Source organism: Vipera ursinii (assembly GCF_947247035.1).
Source record: "Vipera ursinii genome assembly, chromosome: 6".
In the NCBI taxonomy this organism is placed as follows: domain Eukaryota; kingdom Metazoa; phylum Chordata; class Lepidosauria; order Squamata; family Viperidae; genus Vipera; species Vipera ursinii.
Genome location: NC_139515.1, coordinates 60,500,588 through 60,522,913, shown reverse-complemented (window position 1 = coordinate 60,522,913; position 22,326 = coordinate 60,500,588). Strand labels below are relative to the sequence as shown.

The 22,326-nt window shown below is 37.3% G+C and overlaps 1 protein-coding gene across 23 annotated transcripts in view; it reads left to right on the top strand.

The window, feature by feature from the left end:
- TNRC6B (trinucleotide repeat containing adaptor 6B) overlaps nt 1–22,326 on the top strand; it is a 123,138-nt gene that overhangs the window by 24,942 nt on the left and 75,870 nt on the right. The window contains exon 6 of one of the 23 annotated variants that reach the window (XM_083365763.1): nt 1,163–1,210. The exons of 19 other annotated variants lie outside the window; for them this stretch is intronic. The gene's annotated coding sequence lies outside the window, so the exon portion shown is untranslated. Of the gene's footprint in view, nt 1–1,162; nt 1,211–1,710; nt 1,847–4,296; nt 4,368–6,342; nt 6,421–22,326 lie in introns of those variants that run through there. 3 more of the 23 variants (XM_083365765.1, XM_083365768.1, XM_083365764.1) reach the window with 3 other exon arrangements.

Sequence of the window (22,326 nt, the reverse complement as noted above, 5' to 3'; positions counted from 1 at the left end):
TGTCTTAGCTTGTTCTGCTAATTGACTTACATCCTCAGCTTGCCAAAGGTCAGATGTAGTAGTCCTTGGTCCCAAAAAAATGGCACACCCGTGGTTTACTTGAAACAATAATTATGGTCAAATTCAAACTTCCTTGTGAAATTGGCTGCATTGAATTGGATGAAAGTAATACAACTTGGTCCTCTCTAGATATAGATTGCAAGAGTTACAAATAAGACTGGAACTGTTTTCAGCTGAAAACTGAAGCATCTGGCAACAATAACCCTAGGGATATTTTGTGACTCAATATAATATAATAAAAAATGAAAAAGGGGAGAAAAACTCAGTGCTAGTTTAAAAATGAGATATTTGGTGTTAATCTGTTAAAATTAAGTATTCATTCCCTGCAGCTGCTAACCATCTACAATAATAATATGTGTAGTATATAAATTCCTTGGGTTTTTTAATCAGATTTTTGATAGGATGGTGAACTGAATTTTTAGTTCAGTCATTTAGATAGAGAACGAATGAGGATTGAATCACAAATATATAGAGTTGGAGAATGAGATAAGAAGAAAGGGAAAATACAGTAAAGCTATAGTAGGATGGATGATGAGCTCCTTAGAGAAATGTTTAAAGAAGTAAAAGGCAGTGTATCAAGCAGTATGTGAACATGCTAGAAGCACGGTTAAATAAGTATGAAGAAGAACAATAAATATTGGTGTAAAAACTAGGTTTTATATATTTTTCCCTTGTATTTCTTTTGTTTACTACTGTTATTCTGTTCTTTGAATAATGTTTTTGATTGATGGGATTAGCCTGATGGTGTGTATATCTCATGAAGCTTTTTAATATTTTAACTGCATATGTTAAAAGGATTGTACTAATATTTTTAAAGCAAGTTTGATATTACTTCAATATCCATTTGTAGTAGTTTAATCTGACTGCAAAGCTGTTTGTCCCGATTAGAATTAATCAGACCTCTTAAGTATTTTTAGATTGAACAAGCATAAATTGAAATAAATGTTTTATCTGCATTGTAGGCCTCGTTCAAAGCTGCTGTGTTGTGGAAGCAAATGCTGGAAATACAATTTCTTTGGTTTTGGTTAACATGAATTATAGCATTTTTTAACTGTATTGCAATTCTAATAGTAAAGTATATCTTTTCTTCCTAATATGAAAGGCTACATGAGAGCAGTCGTTACATGGTGAAACAGTTTTAATTTTAAAGGTCTGAATACTTTACTGTTTACGCATAGTAGCTAGCTTGGCCTAGACAGTTATATCTCAAGCCAAAATCCATGGAAACTGGTTCATAGCAAAGCATAACTGTTTTCATATGCTGCCCACACCAACCAATAACCACTTATTTGCTTGCTTTCAGCTGCACTAAAACTCTTCTTTCTTTGCTTCTTTTTTTTGGGGGGGGGGTTAGGGGAGACCAAAGTGAGTCTATTCTTAAATTTATTTTTCTATAATGCTGTTTAGATTAGATTGCTCAAACAGAATTGTGCTTATTTTGTTTTATGTAAGGTAAACACTTATTTTTTAAAGTTTCTCTTGATTTCTGAAGTTTGCATTTTGTGGCTTCTCAAACAAGCATTTCTAACTTTAGAAATCTCTCCATTGTTTGGCTTCGCTGCTCCAAATTACAAGAAAAAAATCCTGAATAATATATATATGTAGGTGCCTTTTCCTAGAGATACATATACAGTTTTTAAAGTAAATGTATGTGGTGTTTTATATAAACTTGATTGATTTGATTGATTGATTATCTGCCTTTAGGTCATTTTTTTGGACTCCTAGGAATCATGTAGATGGACAAATCCTGATCATGTGACCACAAGACACTGCAACCATTTTAAATGTGAGCCAGTTGCAAGCACCCAAATTGCAATCAAGTGACTATAGGTGTGGTTCAATGGTTGTAACTTTGAGGACAGGTCATAAGTCACTTTTTGCACCATTGTAAATTCCAACTGTTGTTGAATAGTTGTAAGTTGAGGGCTACCTGTATCTTCACCCCTTTGTATTATAATTCTGGGATAGATCTATTGCCAATTGATGTGTGATTTATAGTAATTATTAAATCTTAGTCCAAATGAAGGACTTGAATCCTGAGACTTGTGCCTTTTCCAGAGCTTGCTTGCTTGCTTGCTTCCTTCCTTGCTTGCTTGCTTGCTTCCCATCAAGTAGTCTGGAACACAAGGTTAGTTCAGTACCAGGCAAAAGGACTGTTTACTAATCCATTACATTTATTAAAGAAGCTAGGAAAGAAGAGTCAGGGATGATTAGTTGCAATTTGAGATAAAATGAAAGGCAGAGTTTACTGAGTTGATTATTGTGGACCCACAACGCAGATTTCCAATTCTGTGAAGTAGAGTTGGGGTAGGGGGAATGAGTTTGCATTGGAGTGTAAAGGAATATTGTAGAATAAACATACTACAAAATACATGTTTCTAACCAGTGATCAGTTTCTAGAAATAGCAACTATTTCCAAGCATTTGAAATGAGCAGTATTGCTGAATGGGTGAGAAGAGAATTTTGAAGCATAAAAAGTATAATAATATTCCATACCAACACATCCAACAAAAAAGATGAAGAGGCATGAGTATTTCCAATATTAGCTACTATTTCTGTTGACTGATTATGGTTATTGTATGTTAATATCTAGGGACACAGTGGGTTAGGACGCTGAGCTTGTCGATCAGAAGGTCGGCAGTTTGGCGGGTCGAATCCCGAGTGCCGCGTAACAGAGTGAGCGCCTGTTACTCGTCCCAGCTTCTGCCAACCTAGCAGTTTGAAAGCACGTAAAAATGCAAGTAGAAAAATAGGAACCACCACGGTGGGAAGGTAACAGCGTTCTGTGCGCCTTTGGCGTCTAGTCATGCCGGCCACTTGACCACGGAGACGTCCTCAGAAAAGCACTGGCTCTTCGGCTTTGAAACAGAGATGAGCACCGGCCCCTAGAGTTGGAAACGACTAGCACGCATGTGCGGGGGAACCTTTACCTTTTTATATTAATATCTACTGAATTTAATTGCAAATTTAGAACAAAAATATATCCTGTGGGAATATTTATTTATCCTTCCTCCACATTGTTACTGTACAGAATTTCTGCAGCTGTTTCTGGGGGGTTCCCCCCCACTTTATAAAATGTCTTGCTAAAGGAACAGATTAGGGACAGATCTTCAGGAAGAACATCCATTTGGTTGCTAAAAGTTGATAACAACTTGAGGGCATATAATCAAAATCAATAAAATGCTTTGTTGAATGGATGCTCTTAACAATGGCTTACAACAGTTCATTTAGTGACTGTTCAAAGTTACAATAGCACTGAAAAAAATGACTTGACCATTTTTCACATTTACAACTGTTGCAATATCCCCATGCTCACATGATCAAAATTCAGATGCTTGGCAAGTGGTTGCAGTGTCCTGGGATTATGTGATCCCCTTATGCGTCCTTCTGACCAGCAAAATCAATGGGGAATCCAAATGCATTTAACAACCCTGTTATTAATTTAACAAATGCAATGATTCACTGAACAATTGTGGGAAGAAAAGTTGTAAAATGGAGCAAATTCACTTAACAAATGCTTTACTTAGCAACATAAATTTTGGGCTCAATTGTGATCATTAACTCGACTATCTGTATCTAGATTTTCCTAGTTCAATATTGTGTTTGCCAAATGAAGAGACACATTAGTAGATAGGCATGTTTTAAGTGAACCTGGTTTCAAATTGTTTCATTTACAAATTTTATTGTAGCTCATGATTTATTTCCTTAATTAAGAGACACTTGTGATAACTATATAGACCCAAGTACTTTGAAAATTACCTATAAAATAAATGTTACATAATTGCAAAAAAAAGGAAAGGAGTTTATTAATCTAGCTGCTCAATAACATTTTTTCCAAAGTAGGATTGTAGGAAGATAATAGAGTATTCCACTAGCCTGAATTCACTGTGAAGGGCACTAAACAGTTAATTTGGTTAAATAAATTATAAAGCTATGCTAGTAATATTTCATCCTGTTTTTACGTATTCAACATGGATTGTGTAATTTCTATAATACTGCATGCTTTATTTTCAAATAGTTCTAAGCTGTTGTGTGCTATATCTAATTACAGAAGTGATATAGTATTACAGAATATATTTACTTATTACAGAAACTAAATTCTATTCACATAATCAGGAATTAACATTAAGTGTTTCTGTTAAGGAGTTTGTAATTCTAAATTTGCAAATATGCCCTGCTTTTTATTTTAAACCAGTAGCACAGTGTGCTGAAATTGCTTTTCCTTTTAATGGACAGGATGTGTAAGAATATGAATTGCAACAGTAACAAGCTCTAATTTTTCAGCATATTTTGGGATTAAATGACAGGTAAATAATATTGTTCCTTGCCAGACATTTTTACCTAGATATAGCCTGTATTTTCCATCCGTTTAAATGAAAAATAAAAATAGAAAAAGCGTGAATTGATTATTAATTGTAAGTTTAAAGGTTTCATTTGAGAGAAAATAATTTCAGCCTGTGGCCAATTTTTATTAAAACGTGGAGCTTTGTAGGGTATATTGCTGAGTAGTAGTAGAAAACGAAGCGTACTAGTTACACTTTGCACAAAGGAACGAAAGAAAAGTAAACTGCGTTCTCTATAAATTTCCTACCCTGTTCCTGATTGACAGTGTATGCTGGTCACATGATTCGTCTCTATTTGAAGGTCACAAAAACCTGCTTCCTTAATGGGGTGGAGAGAGAGAGAGAGAGAGGAGAGAGAGAGAGAGAGAGAGAGAGAGAGAGAGAGAGAGAGAGAGAGAGAGAGAGAGAGGAAAGCCGAAGGGTGCGCGCAGTTCCGCGCTTTTGTGCGCGCGCGGCCGCGCAATCGCGATTGTGATCGAGTGAGTGAGTTCAACCCAAAATGGCCGACGGAGCTTGTGCTGGCTTTTGAACGTTTCAATTTGAGAAACTAGAAATATAGCAGAATCATTTTGAGATCTCGTCACTTCCATTTTTACCCCCGTATGCCTCAACTTGCTGGATTTAAGCACTGTTGCACTTTATGAGGTCAGTAGTTTATATGTGATTTTTGTGCAGATTAGCGTAGCTGCTTCATTTGATTTTGCAGCACGATGTTTGCCTCGCATAAGTGGTTTGATCTTGTTCAAATGCATTTGCCAGATCTAGGAGAAGATCGCTAAAAGGTATACGTGGCAAATTATGGAAACATTAAATGACTTTTAAAAGTCTTTTGAGTATAATTAGCTGAATGTGCTTAGTTATATTAAATCTTAAGAATCTCATCTGAGAGTTATGTTTTCTCTATTTCTTTACCTGGAAACATTCGTGTCTTTTGAGGCTTTTAACTCTGGTGCAAAAATTAGCATAAATTAAATGTGCTTATATTCTTTCTTGCTGTTATGATTGGCCAGGGAAGGGGGAGGTGCATATTTTTATAATGCTTTATATTCTAGGGATTCACAGAAATCAAGTAATGCAGCATTGCAGCTTTTAAAAGGGATTTGAAGTAATTAATGACACAGCTTGTGGGTTTTTCTGGAAGGGGCTTATGTTTCGGAATCTATCAGGCAAAATGTACCTAAATATTCTCTTGTGTCTGGGTTTATCCACACCCCAAAAATATAATTATTTTACGTCTCTTACATTTTGGATTGCAGTGGGAATCAAATGCTTGTTCCCTATAAACATGACATTAGAGTTCAGAGGAAACTCTTGTTACTAGTTGGTCCTTGCTAGGAAAGGTTAAGTTTAAAAGTATCAAGGTGAAATACTAATGCAATTTAGATTAGTTTAAGAATATATTTTAGACAATATGCTATTGCAAGTGAAGTTTATATGGGAAGAAAAATGAGGCATTCCCAGCCCCAAACAGGTGTTTTTCTTAAATGAAATGTCTTGTCTCTTTCCTCAAAGGGACCAGAACAATAGGCACTTTAAAATTTATTTTCTATGAAGGAAGCCGTTTCCTTTTTCATTGAGAGTGATATATAATGTATTTCTCTGGGTAGAACTGAATAGAGCAATACACATTTTGATTGTCATAAGGGCCTTGTATTTAATTTGTATCATGATAGTGTAAGATATAGGTGGGGCTAATCCTAATGATTCTACTGCAATTATCAGAATATTGCTTGAAATCTCATATTTTATACTAGCCCATGCAATGATATTAAATATCTATTATGTCACAAAACAAGGATCTTATTAAATTTTGAGCTTATTCCACAATTGCTCATATGTATGTTGAGTTTATATTGTGTGGAGAAAATAAAATCTGTTTTTGAAACTATTAGATTGAGAAGCACTCTATATTATATTGAAAGTGAATTTATTCTTTCAGGTTGTTATATTATAATGTGCTGACATGCAGGTGTATATGTGATTTACTCAAGTCAAATAACCTTGGTTTGGTTTGAGGGTGAGTATATTAAGTATGAAATTGCAGTTTGTGTGCTTCTAGTATATGCCATACAATTCTGTATCACTAACTAGTGATGAAAATGGAATAAACCATTTGAAATACAATGTATGGAAGTGCAACAAAGATAATAGATACTGTTTTGAGCTAGACAAGTTATCACCCTAACAATTTAATTGTGTCATTTCTTTGGGAGAGATGCAAAAAACTGTGATCTGAGCAGTTAAGAATTTAAAAATGATGATTTGTGTATAATGGTAACTTAATATTTTGGTAAGCATAAATTTTGGTTGGTTTAATACTTAAAAATGTCTTACTGCTAAGCAGAGGCTTTATAAATTTTATAGGTATGATGCAGAATAATTGGAAAAGCAGCTGACATTGCTGCAGAATGCTGTCAAAATACCTGGGACAGTTTGTCTACCATTGAAATCTATGGCTTCGGTACTGTGAATATCTAGATGCTCAATGAATCTTTTCCAAATTGAAATATATATTTCTCAGGAAATGTATGGCAAGGTCTTTTAAATAGATAGAGTTGGTCCACAGTTATAAGATAGAAACAAATATGCATAATAATTAGTTATAATTAAATAAAAACGTTTCTAATGAGTGTGTTGTAAAAAGAATATAGAATAAAAAAATAGATTGGTGTCTGCTCCAAGGTCCTGATTATCAGTCATTCAGGTTCCTCAGAGATCATAATAGAAAATAAAAGTAATAGTGCTACTATAATATTGCTCTAAGTAATTAGTTTTCTGTGACATAGTATCATTTGAACATTGAGGTTCCATTGAATTACCATGGGCAAACACAAGAATTGTGGCTTCTTTCAAATTTCCCAAAGTCTTCTAACCAAAGGATTTTCATGCCTTTTTCCCCCTTGCCCCCGTTATCCTTTTAAATTAAAAAAAACACTCAAACTCTTTAGCTTTTCAGTAGAAGGAAGACTGATCAATTTAGTGATCTCTCTTTAGACTCTTTTTGTATACTATTGTTTCAGCTTGCAATATTTGTTCAATAAATAATTCTAGTGCTATACAAAATGTTACTTCCTAGATTCTAGCATTTGTGATGACTTAATATCTGGGTTTAGCAGAATGCCTACAATGGATGTGTGGATTTAGTATTTCATTAATAATTGCATTTCATTTATTTTAATTATTGATAATGTTCCATTTTAAACATACAATTTTCCCTTTTATAATTTCCTGATTTCAACATGGCAAAGTATTCTTGATGATAGTAATTCTTTCTGAGCAAGATGTGCTATAAATCAGCAATATGTTATTTAAGAACTAGTGTAAACAAACTACCTTGATTACCTTTTGTTTCACATTGTGTTAAAATATTGTGGTTTGAATACATTATTTCTTATTTATGTATAGAAAATTAGTTCAAATTCCAATAAAACTAAGATCTGTTCAAATTTAAAGGGGAATCGAATTTCTACAAAACCCAGAAACATTTAATTCTGGTATGTCAAAGAGCACACCAGTATTTCAGGTCAAAAAAGAGCGCTGGTTATCTGAATCAGTTTCACTCTGGGTACAAGTCTGGTTTTGAGATGAAAGCAAATGATTGCTTCCAATCTGTATCAGGGAAAGGACATTGTAATCTGATCCTTCTAGTTCTTCATCTCAATGCCATTCACTGCAATAACCTTCCAAATTGGCTTTGGGTAGCAGGAGGGCGCCAATCCTGTCTGAGAGTTGAGTCTCAAAAATGAATATGGCAAACTTTTTAATGTTATGGTCTTTGAGTTATGAGGTACTGAAATATTCCATTTTGTCACCTGCATATTTCATCATACAGATCAGGCAAAAACTGCCGGCCCATGGACCGGATGCATCACGCCAAAACCCCACCCACCCCATTGCTGGCAATGGGGGAAAAGTTGTGATATGTCACGTGATGTCGCAAGTTTGACATGCCTGATATAGATGATGAACCATGCTGAAGGAAGGAAAGGGGGAGATCATGAGAGATTTGCACTTTATTGGCAACAATGTGGAAATAATTGTTATCCTAGTTATATTTCATCTAGTTACAGCCCTAGTATTTCCCAGGTTTCTCCCACTCAAGCCTAGCCCAGTCCTATTTAAGTAAATTTAGTTTCCAAGGCCTGCCAAATAGAGCACAGAGGCAGTGAGGCTAGCATATCTGAATCAGTATTTAATTCAGACAAGATAAAAGTACTTTGAAGAAACAAGTTTGCTTAAATGGTTCAAGAGATTTGCTGGATACTAGTTGATATGCCACTGCCCATGTAGAATTAAGCCCAGTTTGTAAGTTCTTGATTCCTTACTATTGAAGTTGAGATGGTAGCAGTAGCCACAAGCACCTTTTTATTAAATATTATTTGCATATCAGTGGTAGCTTTATATAAAAAAATACTTAGCTTTATATATCTATCTGCTAGAACCCAGTCTTGTTTACTATAATGTGTTTTTGTGTAGACTTGCTTTTGAAGGTATTTCAGAAATTTCAGCTGGAACATGAGGTATGTAAGGGGTCCCCAACCTATGGGCCGTGGCCCACTACCGGGCTGTGGTCACTGGGCCACGGGACAGTGCGCGCACTTACCCGCACTTGTGTTAGCGCCTGCAGACCCATTTGTGCATGTGCACAGGGCTAACAGCAGTGGCTAGCACTGGTGCAAACAGGGCCACTAGTACACCCATGGGTTGCACAGCCCGTTTGCACATGTGTGCAGGTGCTAGCAGTGGCAGCTAGCACCTGCACAAATGAGGCCGCTAGCCCTATGCAGGTGTGTGTGACCCTATTTCCACATGCATGTGCGCTCACACACAAACTTCCCAGCTGCTCCCTTTCCCTCCGGGCCTCCAGAGTGAAAAGGTTGATGACCTCTGTGGTATGGAATCTAGATGGTCAATCATTTTAGCTGATTTTGTATCAACTGCATGGGTTGGTGCTACAGTTCTGAGTCCCATTCAAAATACTGGATGTTTAATCCCTAAATGACTGGACCAGGTTACCTATCTTTATAAATGTACAATTTTCTTAAAAAGATTTCCATGGGTAGCAGGGTTTTATTGTCTGTCATTAGAATCAATAGCATACTTCTTTAAGAATACCTTTCATGCTGTGGAATTTTCTTTAAACAGATTTGAACCTTAAATTGGTGTCATGATCAATTATGGAACTAAACTTTTTGTACTGCCCTATAAAACTTTATCAATAAAAATACTGTAGTTGAGATCCAAGCTAATAGATATATTTTAATGTACTTGTACTGACCTGAATTTTCCTTCTGAAATCAGTTAATTTTAAATACAAATTAATGCAATTTTTAAAGTGCAATTAATTTACCCCAGTTATAGCTAATGTGTTAAAATGGTATTTTATTTTACCAGATTCATAGAAACAGGAAATATGGGACATATATTCTAAATATGGTTTCATAATACAAACCATTAAATTTCTAAGAATTTTAAAGCTTTGTTGCCTTAGCAAACTGTACATTGCTTCTTATGTTGCATATCTTGATAGTATGAGCATTATCAAATTATTGCATGCATTTTGTTGACATTTAAAATTGTACATATATACTTTTAGTTGCAGGTATTCCACAGTATTAGGGAGATCAGTGTTAATGTACAGCTCATGCTTTTTGTAAATATTTTGCCTTTATTCCAACAAGGTTTCCTCAGCACAATGGTTCAAAAGTAGGCATTCACCAATATATATAAAATCTATGCAGTGTTACTCAACCTCAGCGTTAAGATGTATGAACTTCAATTTCCAGAATTCTTCAGCTAGTATGCTGGCTGGGGAATTTTAAGAATTGAAGTTCACACAACGCTGCTGAGGTTGAATATATGGAATTAGAATTCTGTACAATTCATCGATCGATTTAATTAAGAGACTTTACAGGCTACCCAACTCACTGTGACTGTATGGTTGATTGGTGATTGGATGCATCTTGAGAACTATCAATTGATTCTCAGGTGGGAATGGAGTTAGCTCTATTCTGATTGTTCCTCTGCGTTATGTATGGTTTGAATCAGGAGCTTGACTCAGTCTGTTAATGGTTTCTTTAACTGAGTGCTTTGCTTCAAGGAATTCTCTGACTGTTCTGCTATTTCTGTATTTTCCCAGTCAATATATGTTTTAATTTGATGGCGTGATTGAAGTTAGGTACTTGTGGTTTTGACTGTTGAACGTGCAATTTTTGATTTTGTGAAATTTATCCTCCTCATTTACTGACTACAATTTGTCTTCTAAATCGTTAAGTGAACATGTGACTAAGAGAAAGAAGCCTTGAAGGTCTCTGGTTGCCAAGCTCTTGGATACAGTTCTCTTGTATAACTATGACAGTGCTGGTTTCATGCCAGCCAATGTAGTCAGCACAGAAAATTTGGCTGTAAATGCACACATTATCAGAAATGATTTTTGATGATCTCTAAACAAGGTAGCTGCTAAACAAGTATAAAATTTGAGTATTTTTCTACTCTACACAGGATTCTTTGTAGAGTTTCAGGGAAGCAAGGACTATAGTGATAACTAGTGGCTGCAGTGATTTTTCAGTTCTTATTTTTGTTTCCTGGTGCATTTAAAACTTTCCATGATTATTTATTAGTATTATTGAATGTCAGTTGTCTGAGGATGAAAAAATATTAATATCAAAGGCTGGGAAATAATTAATACTAATTTCTCTTTGATTCATCTAAAGCAGTGGTTCCCAACCTTTTCTATATCCCGAACCCTTAGAACGCTTCTGATATATTCTTGCACCCCTTACAAAAGTTTGAAATAATGGCAACGAATTATGCATATACACTATAATTTTGAAATTTCTAAACCCAAGTTTTCGCACCCCCAGAATATCGTCTCGCACCCCAGTTAGGAACCCCTGACCTAAAAGAAAATAAACCAAAGTTAGCAAGATACATGGGAAACTTGTTTAACCTTTACCATGAAACAAAACTATTTAAAAGTTTTCTCCTTGTATTTCTGAATTATCAGTAAACATCCATAAAACAAGCACAGACTAACTTAATACAATAAACTTTATTGGAGAAGCAACATTTCTTCATTTATGTCCATTTATATTCATTGTCAATTTTAATAATTGATTTTGTTATCCCTATGCAAATCCCTTTGCCACAAATTAAATATAATAGTTTGTCAGGTGCAAATTTTTATATGAGGTTTAATCAGGAAATATGCCAGTTTTAAGATTAAGGCAGTCAATAATCAGTGAAAACCTTGGTTTATGTTTCAAGCCTTCTCAGTTCTACCACTTGTGCACTGGACCTCTGCATGACTTGGCTAATAAAGAGAGGTGCTTGGGCACTATCTATAAAGCTCTATATTAACATAAGGCCTGAATGTATAAGCAACTAGCTTTCCCCAATAGTTTCTGCTTGTCCTATCCAGACAACTAAGGAGTGCCTACTGAGGACCAGATACTGGGTGTCAAACTGCCAGCCCACGGCCGGACGTGTCATCCAGAAGCCGTGTCCACCCCATTGCCGGCAATGGCGAAAAGGCTCCGATACGTTGCGTGATGTCGCGAGTTTGACATGTCTGAATTGTGGAGTCTACAATGCTCTCTGAGCTTGTTTTCTTGCAGATGCTTCATTATCAAACTAGGTAACATCATCAGTGCTAGTAGGGAGTGACGTTTGCTCTCATTTTATATTCGAATGGCTTGCCTTGTCAGTGTTGATGGGTGTGTGGTTTTGGTTGGTCCTTGATTAGGCTGTTTACTATTAATTTGTTTCACAGTTTCTTGATTAGAGTATTGTTTGCTCCTTGATTATTTGCCTAAATCTTGGTATTAATCTCTGCTCATCTGGGTGCTGATTTCTGGTGAGGAGGACTTTTTGTTGAAGTTGTATGGCTATCCATTTTGTTATAAGATGTTGTATAGCTGATGTGTTTCCTTTTTCTAATGCTCAGGGTTGCTGTAGTGCATTTGTGCTCATCTAAATAGTGTTCTTACATAGCTTCTCTTGTGGCAAGTTGGGTTGTGGAGCACCTGGTTGATGTGGGTAGTTTTAAGGTAGATTTTGTTTCTAATTTGCCATCAATATCTCTGCTGATAAGGATATCCAGGAAGAGTAGCATGTTATTGTTTTCTTTTCCCATGGTGAATTTTATTCCTTTGAAGATGCTGACCATTTCATGTGTGTTCTCTGTTTGGTCCTTTATTATGACAAAAAAAAAGCAACTTCCAGAAAAAGTGCCTGACTATTCAACCCTATATAGCCCAATCAACACAAGCTGTGAAAAGGATAACACTGCCATAACATCAAAAACATCTGAGAAACCAGCAAGGTATTATTACAATTAAATGACATTTTTCTAATACACAACCAACTAAAATCCTCCAAAACATCCCAAGTAAATCAAAGACCTAGCAGCTCCAGTACAGTAATTAAAAAAATCTGTTGTCAGGTCAATCCACCATCATCTACTCACTTTTAAAAAAATGTTAACAGTAACCCCAAGTACAGAACCCTCTGTTAACAGTTTGTTATTGTATTTAACATGCAGAAAGTCCCCAAACAGCTTCTAATCTGGTATGAACTTAATATAATCCATTGTCTCTAATCAATGCAGTTAATTAAACCATCTCAGCCACTTCATTCAGTGTTAACATACATTCTTTAACAGTTGGCATCCCTTAAATTGATAATCTTTTTTTTCTTTTTTCTTTTTATTGAAAAGTTTTATAAAAAGTTACAATATAATCCCCTTCCCAACCCCCCCTAACCCCCCTCCCCCACTTCCCAAAGCTGATTACAGGGTTACAAATATATAATAATCATAATCTAACTAACATTAATCAACTATATAAAAAACCAAATACATAATACACTTTAACCCGCCTTTAACATAATTACCAACATTCTAAAATACCCAACTTCTAGAAAAAAAATTAAATTATAACAATAACAATCTAAAATTTACTCATAAGCTAAATGGAACTTTTTAGTCCCATATTTTTTCTGAATATAATCTATCCATCTTCTCCAAACCGAAATGTATCTCTCTTGTGAATGATCTTTCAAGTAAGCAGAAATCTTAGCCATTTCTGCTAAGTTTGACACTTTAAGCGTCCATTCCTCTATAGCAGGCAGACAATCCTTCTTCCAGTATTGCCCTACCAGTAACCTCGCAGCTGTTATCAAATTCAGCATCAAATTAATTTCTTTAGTGTCACAGTCTGTAATAACACCCAATAAAAATAATTGTGGAGTACACTTTATCTTTCTCTTAAAAATCTTTTGAATGTTCCACCAAATTGTAATCCAAAAAGCTTTTATATTTCTACAAGTCCACCAAATATGAAAATAAGTAGCATCCAAACTACCACATCTCCAACATTTGGGCTGTAAATTAGAATACATACAAGACAGCTTTTTAGGATCCAAATGCCATCTATAAAACATTTTATAAAAAATTTCTCTTAAGTTTTGAGCTTGAGTAAATTTTACATTTCTAACCCAAATTACCTCCCACACATCCAATGGAATCGGTTCTTGAATATTTTGAGCCCACTTCACCATACAATCTTTCACCAATTCCGTTTCCGAGTCCAATTCTATTAAAGCATTATAAATTCTCTTTATATGCGCTCGAGTTTGATCTTTGATCTGTTTTACCAAATTTTCATCCATCAGCATCAAACCAACCTTCTGGTCTAACTTCCACCTAACTTGCAATTGAGTATAATGAAACCAAGACTGTACAATATTTTTTTGTTTTAGCTCAGCTAGTGACCTTAATTGCCAGTCACTCCCTTCCAATCTAAGTAATTGCTTATAAGAAATCATATCCAAATTCACACCCATAGATACCCCCTCTATTGCGTGTCCAGGAATCCCCCAAATTGGTATTTTATAATTTAACTTATAATAATACTTTTTCCAAACACGCAATAAAGCACTTCTTAAAATGTGAGATTTAAAGGCCTTATCAACTTTTTTATCATAAATCAAATATGCATGCCACCCATATAATAAGTCTCATCCCTCAATATAAAGTATACTTTTATTGGTCAAATTAAGCCAATCACTAACCAGTGTTAAAACCACTGCATCATAATATAATTTCAAATTAGGCACTTTAAGTCCTCCTCTTTCCTGAGCATCTTGTAAAATCTTAAGTTTAACTCTCGGTTTTTTCCCCGCCCAGATAAATTTATTAATACCCTTCTGCCATTCATCCAAATTGGCATCTTTTTTCAAAATAGGTATCATTTGAAACAAAAAGAGAAACTTTGGTAAAACATTCATTTTAACAGCTGCAATTTTTCCCAACAAAGATAATTGTATTTTTTTCCAATTATTTAAATCCTTTTGTACTTTTGACCATAACATCTCATAATTATTCTTATATAATTTCACATTAGAAGCTGTAATATATACCCCCAAATATTTAACCTTTTCCACAATTTCATAACCTGTCAATTTTACTAACATATCCTTCTCATTCATAGTCATATTTTTAGATAAAATTTTAGTCTTATTATTATTCACCTTAAAGCCCGAAACTTTTCCATATTGTATTATAATTTCCATCAAATCTACAACCGATTCAATCGGTTGAGATAGTGTAACAACCAAGTCATCTGCAAATGCTCTTAACCTATAATCATTCTGTTTTATTTTTATTCCCTTTATTTTAGTTGATTCCCAAATTTTAATCAATAAAATCTCCAATGTTAAAATAAACAATAATGAGGGGACACCCTTGTCTTGTACCTTTTTCAATTTTAAATGCATCTGTTAATCCCCCATTAATTATAATTTGCGCCAATTGTTGTTGATATATGGCCTTAATAGATTGCAGAAATTCATTCCCAAAATTCATCTTTTCCACAACTTTCAATAAAAATTGCCAATTCAATTGATCAAAAGCTTTTTCAGCATCCAAAAATATCAATGCCTCAGGGACTTGGTTATTCTTATCCAAATACTCAATTAAGTTAACTAATTGTCTTACATTATATTTCATATATCTTCCAGTTATGATCTATATGAACCATCTGTTTCAAAACTAACATTAATCTATTTGCCAATATTTTTTAAATTGATAATCTTTTAATAACATAGGAAAATGAAAACCTGTTTGCAGTCTTTGTGGATATTTGATGTTAGCCTTTATCATGAATCAACACTCTTTCTATGGAATTGCTAGCCTTTTGCCTGGTGGCTTTCTTTTATAAATATGCAGAATTTTGTAAAGAGGAAGTACTTAAACTATATAATAGGGAAGTGTTGTCAAATTCAAGCTCATTTATATAAACTTTAGTTTAAGAAAAGAGGATTAATATGGCATTTTCTTTTTAACAAGCAACTCTTTCTCATTTATCTCACAGATAAAATGGTGAAACGTCTTATCTAAAGTAACCTCACTTTAGTGTTTTAAATATTCTGCCATGCACAGAATAGCTGAGGTAATTATTTGGTAGAAACCCATAGAAAATTGGTTGCCTGCAATCTAATGACTGGAACCTACGTGTTAATTGTCTTGATGGTATTTCTTCCACTGCGTTTGAACTTCTATTTCAGACGTGTCAAACTCGCGACGTCACATGACGTCGCGCAACGTATCGGGACAGTTTTGCCATTGCCGGCAATGGGGTGGGGTTTTTTTTTTTACTTCATTGTGCATGATGTTATTAGCTGGAAGGATGCCCAAGTATTTATAGTTATTATCTTCATCCAAACTCTTGATATTATTTCCATAGGGCATCTTAATTCCTTCAATTTTCAGTATGTTTCCCAGTTTGATGGTGAGCCTGGCACATTTGTCCTGTCCAAACTTCATCGTAATATCTTGGCTGTATATAGGGACAGTGTTGAACAGTGATTCTCCAGCATGATAGATGGAGAATCCACGAATGGGTTAACTCTGTCTTCCTGCCCAATTAGGCTAAGTCAGTCAAACCTACCACGCCTCTCCTGGCCCAGGACACCTCCCAGTCACGACTTAGTCTGTCCCCAAAAAAGACATAGCAAATTTGGCTCCCAGAATCCTGCTGAGTCTTCTCTTCAGAGTAATTTGAACAGGTCGTAGGTTTTTTTCCCCCTTAGTGGATTCTTCTCACCCCCTGCGCTGGGATTAGTGCAGTATCTGGCTTCTCCTTTCCGTTTCCAGCTTCAAGCTCTGTCTGAACTGAAGCCTTCCAAAAGCCTCAGGCTTTCATTTTTCGGCGGCCGCCATTTTGAATGCCTGCTGTTTATTGTCAGTTTGGGGGGAATTTTTCTCAGTTCAGCTGTCTGTTTCAGAGTGTCTGAAATTGCAGGAGCTTGTGAAAACATCTCTTTTTTTCTAGCTGCAAGTTCTGACTAAGCTGCAGCCTCTTCTGACTTCTCTGGCTTTCGTTTTCTCAGTGCGTTTATTGCAGCCGCCATTTTGAATTCCCTTTTTGCATTTTGCAAGTCTGTGGGGAGGCTTTCACTTAGAAATTCTTCCTTGCTTGTTTTTTTCAGCATGCCTGAAGTAGCAGAGGCACGTGAAGAGTTTAACATTTGCTTGCCTTCTATCCGGTCTTGAGGGGAAAGAACAGATTCCCTCCTGTGCTCATTTTCAGTAGCGGCTGCCATTTTGGGTGTTGCTATTGTCCCAGTTTTTCCGGAAAGCTTTTGGCTCAGTTTGTCCTTGCCAGCTCAGGGGGGGGAGGGGGTGGATTTCAAGTACCCCCAAACTACAGAGTTGCAGTTTGCTTTGTCAATCCAGGGGAAGCTGGCCTCTGAGGCACTGGACAGGAGCAGGGCCCCTTTTCAGGCTTCTTCCTTCTAATCATTGCAGAGGGCTCTGAGTTTGGATTCCTTCTGCCGGTGTGCCAGTTGTCCTTTAAGTAGGGCCTGCAGCCACCATTGCCATAGAGTACTTATTGATCCCCGGGAGTGGCACGCAGCCTCAGATCAGTACTCTGCTCCTCTGTTTGAGATCCCTCTCAGCATTCCACTGAGATATCTCCCAATTGTGATGGCAGACAACACTGCACCTCAGGCTTCACACGGTGCCCCCAACACTCCTGCGCAATCAAAGCATAAGTCCTCCAAACTGGAGGCTGCTGGAAAGGTCAAGGCCAAAGCCAAGGCCATCTCTGGCAAAAGGTCCTCCAAGGTGGCAGAGAAAGAGGCCAGCAGGAGGCACCAGGCCTTAGAAAGACAGTTTGCCAAGGCCCAGAAACAGGGCATGATGGGTGCTAAACAGGTCTCTTCTCTGGCAGAGGAATCTGTATTTGGGCCACAGCTTGCTTCTCCTTCCTCGTCTGCCCAGAGGGTCTGGTCTCCGGAGGGGGATGATGATGACTGTTTTTCATGCTGACAGGGTGGTCCTTTGATTGGATCCCTCCTTTATTCCTAAGGTCAATACCTTGTTTCATAGAGCGCAGGAAGTCATTTTGCCGGATTTTTGTCCTCATCCATCTCATGCCTTGGAACGGCAATGGCACAATCTGGACGTCCGCAGGGCTTTACGTCACTATATTAAGCGGACAGCATCCTTTCGCAAGTCGGAAGCCCTCTTCGTTTCCTTTCAACCGTCTACTATGGGGCGGAAGGTTTCTGCCTCCACTATAGGCAGGTGGATCAGGGCTTGTATTGCAGGGGTGTACCAGTCTCATTCCCTGTCAGTTCCCAGGGGTATCACTGCTCACTTCACTCGTAATGCTGCAACTTCTGCGGCTTGGGCAACACAGGCGTCCATTGAGGACATTTGTAAGGTGGTGACTTGGTCTTCGCCTTCCCCTTTCGTGAGGCAATGTAAACTGGATAGGTTTGCCACCGCAGATGCCTCATTTGGCCAGAGAGTGCTGCAACAGGTAGTACCACAGGGTGGGACACAGGCCCAGACTGATTCCCTCCCATAGGGACAGGGCAGCTTTGGTATGGCCCATTCATGGATTCTCCATCTGTCATGCTGGAGAAGGGGCATTGTCTTACCTAAACGCTTTTTCTCAGCATGATGATGGAGAATCCACACCCACCCTTAGTGTCCATCAGGTCCTGTGTCAGGGGTATGGGAGCCAACACGTCGGACTGTCATCATTTGCTTCGCCTTCGTCGTGACTGGGAGGTGTCCTGGCCCAGGAGAGGTGTGGCAAGTTTGACTGGCTTAGTCTAATTGGGCAGAAAGACAGAGTTAGCCCATTCGTGGATTCTCCATCATCTTGCTGAGAAAAGGCGTTCAGGTAAGACAACGCCCCTTCTATTTCAGATATTATTTTTCTGTATCATTGCAAATCATCCAGGTAAAAGAGGTATCCTGGCAGATGTTTTTGATGTTTGTTTGATTGATAGCCATGGATTAGTTATTCAGTATTGTTGATAGGAGAATCAGTGCAATGACAAAATAGTAGTGGTGATAGTGAGTCTCCTTGAAAGATTCCTGTCTTGATATTACCTCTCCCAATCTATCCTCACTGACCAGCAACTGTGTTCTTCCATTGTGCCATCAATATTTGCACAAAGCTTCTGATGTTTCTACTGACTCCTATTAGTTCCAAGCACTTCGTTATCCATTCTTATGGCAGGGAGTTGAATGCCTTCTTGTAATCAATCCACACTACATTCAAGTTAGTCTTTCTTCCCTTGCAGTTTTGGGCTGTTTCCCCTCAAATGGAAAAAGCTTCTTTTCAACCAGGCACTTTTGGACTACATCAGTTACCGTACCAGTTAGCAATTTAAAAGTTGTTGGTAAGCAGGTAATTGGTCTGTAGTTGTCTGGTGCTGCCCCTTTTTCTGGATCTTTCATTATCAAGTAGATTTTGCCAAATGTTAGCCACATTTCCTTGCATTATGTTGTTACACTGCTTGGCAACGAATGGGTGGTAGACCAGTCAGATGTTTTAGCCAAAAAACATGCAGTTCATCTTCACCTAGTGCTGACCAGTTCTTGATCTTCCTTGTTCTTTTTTCCATTTCTGCTGCTACTGCAAGTTCTTTCAGCTTCTTTTTTCTTCTTATCAACCTCCTTTAACCAAATTGCATTCTTGTTGTATTTCTTTCAGTACTGATCTTGCTATAACTTTCATAACTACAAAAGCGTCATCATTCCTTGCTTGTTTTTCATGTCCTGAGTGTAGTCTTCTGTCTGAAAGTGTCCACTCTCAGTTCAACTCAGTTTACTTATGCCCAAGATGCCAATTTTTAGTCATTTCATTTACTCTTTCAGTGGGTTGAGATTTGCCGTTTTCATACTTCTCAATGTTCCATGTTCCCCGAGGCTTAGAGTTAGGCTCTTATATTTTGTTTCCTCTCTCCTCCTCTGGCATGTCTGTGTGGAAAAGATAGGAACCATCCATTTCTACTTGTAGTTAATTCATTTTTAAAAATCTGTTTGCTTTAGATTATTCTTAAAACGTGGGAGATTAGTAATGGAGAACACAGTCTTTAAAATAGCCTAATTCCTAATCATTTAAGAATTGTTGCTGCCAGGGAGGGGAGAGTGCACCAGTAGCTACTGTGACTGGGCTTGGGAGAAGGGTGTGTGGATGACCCCAAAGTGTGCTGGACCTGGTGATGGCTGCTGCTAGGTGGGGAAGAGTGAAAACAACTTACCAAAGAGATTTCTGATCTTCCCTGACAGTTTCCCCATTGACTTACTTGTGGGAAGCTGACAGCAAAGGTCACAAAAAGTGGTCATGTGATCGCAGGAGGCTGCAACCATTATAAGTGAAAACTGGTTGCCAAGCACCCAGATCACAATCACATGACCGAAGTCCAGTGTGCTGGAACTTCAGTACTACTTACTCAGCACTGCTGTAACTTTGGTCGCTGAATGAGTGGTTGTTAAACAAAGTTTACCTGTTAAATTAATTGAAAGACATTGTTTGGAATTTTCAGCTACTGCAATAAACTAACATACAACACTAGAACAAGCAATATCTATATGGTTTGCAGCAGTAAATCATCAGTTTGTAGAATTTGAACTTGATGTTCTTGATAAAAAAAGAATTATACTTTTAAGTAATCAAAGTTTTCAGAGTCCTATTTATAACTATTTTCTAGATGTTTCTGCTTCTCCCTTTTTATTACCGTAGTTTCCGGCGTATAAGACTACTTTTTAACCCATGAAAATCTTCTCAAAAGTCAGGGGTTGTCTTATACTCCGGGTGCTGAAAATTTAGGGACAGGGCTGGCTGGAAAACCTGGAGCGGATCTCCCATTTAGTTGCGCAGGGAAAGCGGGACCAATTGGAGAAGAAGCTGCAGTCTGTGATTTTTCACAGGCTGGGGTCTGGGCGTCTTTTCTTCTAAATTTGAAGACCAGCTGTAGTATATCCCAACTTGAAAGGCAGGTGGGGAAGCCAGCAGCCAGAGCAGCAGCTTAGCTCTAAGGACACATTTGATTCAGGAACTGGGCGGGCTGGCTGGAAAACCTGGAGCGGATCTCCCATTTGGTCTTTTTTTTAAAAAAATCCCATTTATATCCTGCCCTTCTCCGAAGACTCAGGGTGGCTTACAATTTAAAGCACAAATCAATGTGCTTAGCAATAGCCTTCATTCTGTGTATATGCCTGTTTATTAGGGCTTTCACACACACCCCAAGCAGCATTATTACAAAGTCAGCTTATTGCCCCCAACAATCTGGGTCCTCATTTTACCTACCTTGGAAGGATGGATAGCTGAGTCAACCTTGAGCCTGGTGGGATGCGAACCTGCACTAATTGCAGGCAGCTTGTGTTACTTAAGGCTCTGTGCAGGGAAAGCTTTAGAGTGAATTAGGAAAAGTGAAAAAGCGAATTAGGAAAATAGGGAACGGTTGCTGGAATTGGGTATGTGTAGTTTAACGAAGAGAAGGGTGAGGGGTGACATGATAGCAGGGATCCAATATCTCAGGGGCTGTCACAAAGAAGAGGGAGCCAAGCTATTCTCCAAAGCACCTGAAAGCAGGACAAGAAGCAATGGATGGAAACTAGTCAAGGAGAGAAGCAACCTAGAACTAAGGAGAAACTTCCTGACAGTTAGAACAATTAACCAGTGGAACAACCTGCCTCCAGAAGTGGTGAATGCTCCAACACTGGAAGTTTTTAAGAAGAGACTGGACAGCCATTTGTCTGAAATGGTCTAGGGTTTCCTGCCTGAGCAGGGGGTTGGACTAGATGACCTCCAAGGTCCCCTCCAACTTCTTCTTCTTCTTCTCTTCCTCCTCCTCCTCCTCCTCCTCCTCCTATTATTATTATTGTTGTTGTTGTTGTTTAATCCACTTGCGCTGTTTTATGTTTACATGTTTGATGACAAACAGCCTTATGTTTATAAGTGACAGTTTTCCTACTAAGCACCTGCATGTCATAAGCATTTGAATTAAAATTACCATATTAAAATCAAATCTGATGTTTTTTTAATTTTTATTTGGTGTGCGTTGGAAGAGGGGTAGTCTTATACGGCAAGTATAGCCCAAACCCTATAATTTAACAGGAAATGTATGGGGTCGTCTTATACGCCCAGTCGTCTTATACGTCGGAAAATACGGTAAAAAAAGTTGAGTTTAATACAGTTAAGTTTGTGTATATGTGCACTTTTTCTGACATATAGCAAATCACATATCACATTTGGAGATGTAGCCATAATATATTTTGAAAACTTTCAGTACTCAAAAAAAGAGGAAGAATATGTGGGAAGAGGTGTACCTTGAAATATTTCCTAAAATATTTTAAAAGCCAGTTGTATATTATTAATAACTGCATTTTCTTTGAAATTCTAACCTTAATCTATATAGACATTCACATTTATGTTCTGTTGTGATAAAATCTACATTGAGATAATTATCCTATTAGAGATTAACTTTGTCAATCTTCTGAAGAAAAAAAATCTTATTAATTCATCAGTTTTCATAGACTGTAATTGTGTAATCATAAAAGTTTGCAGCATTCTATAATGGTCACTACCAGCAAAGCAACACTCCTTTAGTCCTA